Source organism: Lactuca serriola, chromosome 1 (assembly GCF_051521515.1).
Source record: "Lactuca serriola cultivar US96UC23 chromosome 1, Lser_US96UC23_V15, whole genome shotgun sequence".
In the NCBI taxonomy this organism is placed as follows: domain Eukaryota; kingdom Viridiplantae; phylum Streptophyta; class Magnoliopsida; order Asterales; family Asteraceae; genus Lactuca; species Lactuca serriola.
Window position 1 is genome coordinate 168,778,638 of NC_136408.1, and position 6,362 is coordinate 168,784,999.

Below are 6,362 nucleotides of genomic sequence, written 5' to 3' on the forward strand. Positions count from 1 at the left end.
CAGTGACTTAACATGGCTGTTCCACCATGTTAGGGCCTTGCCATCGAAGGTGCAGGCAACAAACTTCACTTTGCTTCCTTCGGGGCATGAACAGATTTCGAAGACCGACTCTGTTTTCTCAAACCATTGTAGGAGGGCAATGACTCCTTCAGTCCCTTTAAAGGACAGTGGTTGACATCTGGTGAAGTCCTTGTAGGAGAACTCTCCCTAGCGCACAGGGACCTCACCTTGAGTAGAATCGGTAGGCGCTTCGCCTCCACCTGTACTGGTGGAGTGATATTGTGCCATGGCTGTTGCCACAGCCTCGGCCACTGCAGCGTTCAACGTTGCTGCATCGATTTGTGGAGAAGGTATGGGAGTTATCGGAGTAGCGTGTCTGGGTGATCTGCGAGGAGGCATCTTTGCTAAAAGAAAACAAAGATGAGACGGAATAAGTCTATAGCAACGGACACAAGCCGAAAGCTAAAAAGACAAGGTTATCCTAGTTCTGGATGTATCGGGTCCTGACTTCCACAGGGTTCTAGAAACAATTCATAAATGAGTCTATATCTAATAAACTCTATGAATTTGAAATAACTATCCTCGAATGAATATCTGTTTCCTGAATAACTGTTACTAGTTGCATGTAAGAAAATAATTCTAACACATGAAATGTGAGCAGTGTTTCCACTCGCTCGCTAATTTAACCTAGTTAATATTTTATTAGTTTGACGCGTAAGACGTTTTTGGTTACTTGGGCTGATCTTTCCTTGAAATCTTGTCATTGGTTTGTCCTTGTTCCTCCTGAACTCTTCTGTTGTCTACTATGAGGAAGTGGTTACGTTTATCTGGGCTTGTCGTGCGAGAATGAAAGTGACTAAAGAACCTATGAGCTTTAAGGTAACTTTATGGGGTGATCCTTACAGAATCTTCCTATAATTATACTAGGTATACCAGTTGGTATTGTATATAATTGAAGATCAAATAGACCTTCGAACAATTGATCCCACCTCAACACTACTTCCTTAAAAGGAATGGATAGCGAAGCGTCGGTCACAGATTCTATGTCTATAAGGTCTTGATTATATATAAAACTTTATGAACATACCCTGTAAGATTATAGACTTATCCGCAAGGGTCTTTTAAATTATCACATAAGTTATGTATCTGGACTAAAATACTCCTATAGTATCCTAACGTAATGTACTTGGTATGATCTAAAATCGTTATCATGTTATAGTATCATAGAATACTCCCATAGTACTCTAATGCTAATTGTACTTGTTCTGACGTTCTCTTGACTGGTGATAAGGTAAGTTTTAACCCTGTTGCAACACCACATCATTCCCAAACACATGTTGGTCACATCTCAAATGAATATAGTTGATCAGGCTATATTGATCCTAGCTATGATTACATAACTGTTCAGGTTGACGACAGTGTCCAACCTCTAAATACTTTTAGTTCTGTTCTCCTCGTGATCCTAGTTCTATTATGTACATGTATGAGCAAGTAGGTATATTTTTATAACTATAGTGACATAAGAACATGGTTTGGCATGCGGAATTAAAGTTTGCACAATTGAACATGGTGATTTGGGTGTTTAAGAGATATATTGAATGTATATGGTGTTACACAAAAAGGATCTAGATCTAGACTACATAAATAACACACACTTACACACTCACTTTTACATCTCTCAAGCACACCTCTACAAGTGGTATGAACCCACTATTTATAGAGGTGTTTACATGTCTCTCTCTCACTCTCTATCTCTCATGAGTCAAAAGGAAAATACTCCACATGCAAGTGGGTCTACACAAGTCAAACATTTACATAGTCATGAATGAATAACTTTGCACCCCAACATTCTCCCCCTCAAAGTTAGGAATGAATGTCCCACTTCAAATCTTCCAAAATCAAGCACTACGCGGTTCGAGCCTCAAAGGTGACACATGTCGAAACGAACTTCAATCTTCAATTCTTCCATGACTCTTCAATTTGGGCTCTAGGATGTGAGACCATACAATCCGAGCAGCAACGAATGATTAACTTCAAATAATCACCCCAAAGTTGCGCATAAAAACACACCCCAAAAATCTTCAATAAACCAAACCCATTTCGAATACATCACTTCCAAACTTCCAATTGCATCATCTCGTGAGATTTAAAACTTCAAGATCACTTCGGTCTTCAAATCCGCGTAATATGAAAAATTCAAGTTCGAATTTCCATATAAAACTTCTCCCCCTTTTTATAATCGAAATTTGATTATAAAACTCCATGGAAAAAGAACGTGCTCTATTCAGAATTTTTCATGTCAAAACTCCCCCTTAATATGTGGCATAAACTTTGTGCTTCAATCCGGAAAACCCAAAAAAATTCAATTTTTATTTTCGGTCACGGACCGCCTTTGACAAAATTTCTCAAAAATGGGTAGAAATTATCAATTCCAAAATTCTACAGTGACCCATTGCGCCGAAAACAGCTTAATATGCGAAACTCTAGCCCATTTGCGAAACCGGGCATAAAGAGTAAATTCGCACAAACTGCAGGGACCAGATTTGAAAATTCTACAATTTCATCATTTTATGACCCCATTTGCGAAGTTGGGTATAAGTTGTCAAAAATGCAAAACTACAGGTACTCGTTTTGACAATTTCTGCATGTTCTTCAAACTTGCGAAGTTGGGCTACTTGTGTTATTTCTTGAAAAGAGCAGGGACCAAATGCGAAACTCTTAGCTTTCTTCCCCAATTCGCATTCTACTATAAAATTCGCATTCTTCATTCACACCTCTTTCTTTGCATGTTCCAGTCATTTTTGAGTTCATTCGCATTTCAGTTGTTTGTCTCACCAAATGCGAACTGAATATCATCATTAAATTCTCTTCGCATTCTATAGATGCGAACACAATCCAGATCTCCGACTCCAAACTTGCGAAATCAAAATCAATTAACCTCAAACAACAAATCGTGAACTTTTTATGCGAACTGTTTTGACCCACAAAACCAAATGCGAACTCAATTGATGTCATATGCGAACTGATTTCATAGATGCGAACCATCGATCCTCTAATTTTCAATTACTCAGCCTTCACTTTTCATACAACCCGTCGACCATGAAAAATCGATAAACACCAAATGTCTCATTTGTTTAGATCGATTTTCAGATTAAACGTCATATTTGAAGAATGATCATCCTGTTCTTCATCATATTCAACATGTTCTTCATCATATTCAAATTTAGGAATCAATGTTCCGATTCCATCAAATTTATCATCTCAAATCTTTGTTCTTTATCCCTTAGAATCAAAATCACCAATCACAGTCTTTGTTCTTCAGTTATCAACAGCCCTTAGAAATCAAACTCCAAAATCATTACGACTCCATTATGTGCGAACCCAACAATCTCGTTATCTGCTTTCAATTTACAACCATCGTTCTATTCTTCGATTAACTCAAAAGTTATTGATTGATTTTATCAAAATCAAAACAATGATTAACAAATAGTTGTTCACCATCGGCTTATATTACTACCGATTCACAAGTCGAGATTCAAAAACAAACACAAATCAATTAATCAGAAACGTTGAATTGAAATCGGAACTCAAGATCAAGAACAAAATCGATTTCAAGATCGACACTATTACTCAAAATCGATTCAGACTGCAAAACAAGCATTAATCGATTACTTTGAAACAATGGCAAGAAATCGGTACTCAAGAACGATTGATTAAAGAACAAACGATGAAGAACAAGTCCAATGGTACAACCAGATAAAGCTGTTGTACAAGTTGACTTGACGAACAATACATAGATCGATTGAATTATATGAATCAATGGGCTCCACTTGTTGAAAACGGATGCAATTATACATTGACTTTTTATCGGATCAAAACTAAAATATGGGCTCCTTACTCATGAACAGTAACAGATTTAAGATTGGGCTTCAAATTGAGAATTTGGATTAAAAAAAAAGGATTATGGGCTCAAACTTCAAATACGAACAGTAATTGATTATTTTTGGTTTGAATTTGATCTTAAAAAAATTGATTGGATCAACAATAAGATTTGAAACGAATTAGATCCAATGAATCAAAACGATCAAAAATCAAGAACGCAAAGCATGAATCAAATATTACGAGAGATCATAGAGAGAGACTCACCAAAATTAATCAAATTGCGACAAAAATTTGCCAAACCGAGAATCGTTCTTCAAAAGTCACGTTGGTCGTGAAAACCAAGCTCTGATACCAATTGTAGTGACATAACAACATGGTTTGGCATGCGGAATTAAAGTTTGCACAATTGAACATGGTGATTTGGGTGTTTAAGAGATATATTGAATGTATATGGTGTTACACAAAAAGGATCTAGATCTAGACTACATAAATAACACACACTTACACACTCACTTTTACATCTCTCAAGCACACCTCTACAAGTGGTATGAACCAACTATTTATAGAGGTGTTTACATGTCTCTCTCTCACTCTCTATCTCTCATGAGTCAAAAGGCAAATACTCCACATGCAAGTGGGTCTACACAAGTCAAACATTTACAAAGTCATGAATGAATAACTTTGCACCCCAACAATAACTAGTAGTTATAATCTAAAATATATCATTATCCAGAGCACTTAAGCCCCATTGTATTTATAGACGTATATCTTTTATCGGTTGATATACTTAGTTCACTATAAACAATGCTCTGATACCAATCTGTCACACCCCAAAACCGGAACGGCGGAAGCGTTCGGGGGTGGAGGACGTCATGTCAAGTATCATGAGATATGTATATGGTAAGCAAGTAATGAACAACCATTTCATTTAGAAAGAAGGTGTTTACAATGTATGTGTTCACAAAACATAGACGTCATAAACAAAAAACAAAACAAGACTTGAAGCTATAATGCTCCATCTTCTGATGTCCCAACACGAGCACCTGTCTAATAGTCTCTTGAGAATACAAGTTATTTGAAAGAGTTGATAAGCAATTAAGCTGGTGAGTTCATAAGATTTTAGTGAAGTGAGTAAGTTGTAAAAATGTGGTTTAAAATGTATGTGTAAAGTACTGTAAGCTGTAAGGTGTTGTTTTGTAAAGTTTGCCTGTTCCTCTAGAAAATCATATATTTCCTACTTAAAATGGGAGTTGAGTAAAATGACACTACAAGCCTTTCTATGCGTAACAAGTGGGTACAAGTTATATATACTTGGAGTAAACAAACAATCGATTATGCACATCTGCCCTCAACCTACAACCCGACGGGGTTCAGTAAGTAAGGCGGATATCACATATTCCATTGGTTATTAGATCGTTGTCATATATAACCTTGGGGTATTCACTTGTTACTCATGGAGTTATTTGTAATGGTTCCTTTATGTCTAATGGAGAGTTCCTTTTAAGAAAACCTATATTTATTATAATAAAATATTGACTATGGTGATTACTTTTATAATAGCTTTGTTTATACTGCTATATATAATTTGGTATCGGGTAGATAATAGATTAGGTGACCTCGGTGTAAACCCACATCCAACGGGAACAGGACGTACAGCGAAGAACACACATCCTATTATCTGTCGGATATTAGTCTTATATATAAACATGGTGTATAAACTAAGGTATTATAGAGTTAACTCACTTAAAGTCTTTTAAAACTGTACTGGCTTAATAAAATGGATTAAGCCCTTAACTGGGAAATCGCTAGTTTTGTATATCAAAAGTACTGACTTTGAAACGAAAGTTTTGTACTAGAAAAACTGTGCATTGACTCTGTGTCCTATGACCTGATCCATACCTGGTACCCTTATGATGACTTAATGTGTACTAAACATAAATATATATAGATTCGGGTAGATAATAGATTGGGTGACCTCGGTGTAAGCCTACATCCAACGGGAACAAGACGTACATCGAAGAACACACATCCTATCAGCTGTCAGCATCTACTTAACATATATGTATACTATAGTGTATACATTACGGAATCAAAAGGTTAGCATCATGGTCCTAAATTTTAAAAGTAGCCTTCTACCAAGACTCGATTGTTTTGAAAACAGTCTTCTACCAAGACCCTACTGTTTTGAAAGCATTCTTCTACCAAGACTCTACTGTTATGGAAGCAGTCTTCTACCAAGACCCTACTGTTTTGAAATCAGTCTTCTACCAAGACTCTACTGTTATGAAAGCAGTCTTCTACTAAGACTCTACTGTTCCTTTGTCAACTGTAAAGTACATTCTCCCTAGTTTATAACCTACCTCGATTAGAGAATAGATCAACCTTCAAGTGTTACCGACACTTTATGAAAGTAATGGGTGAAAATGAGTACCCTGATGTCGTTTATAATGACATACGGAGGTACTATCAACCTAAAAACA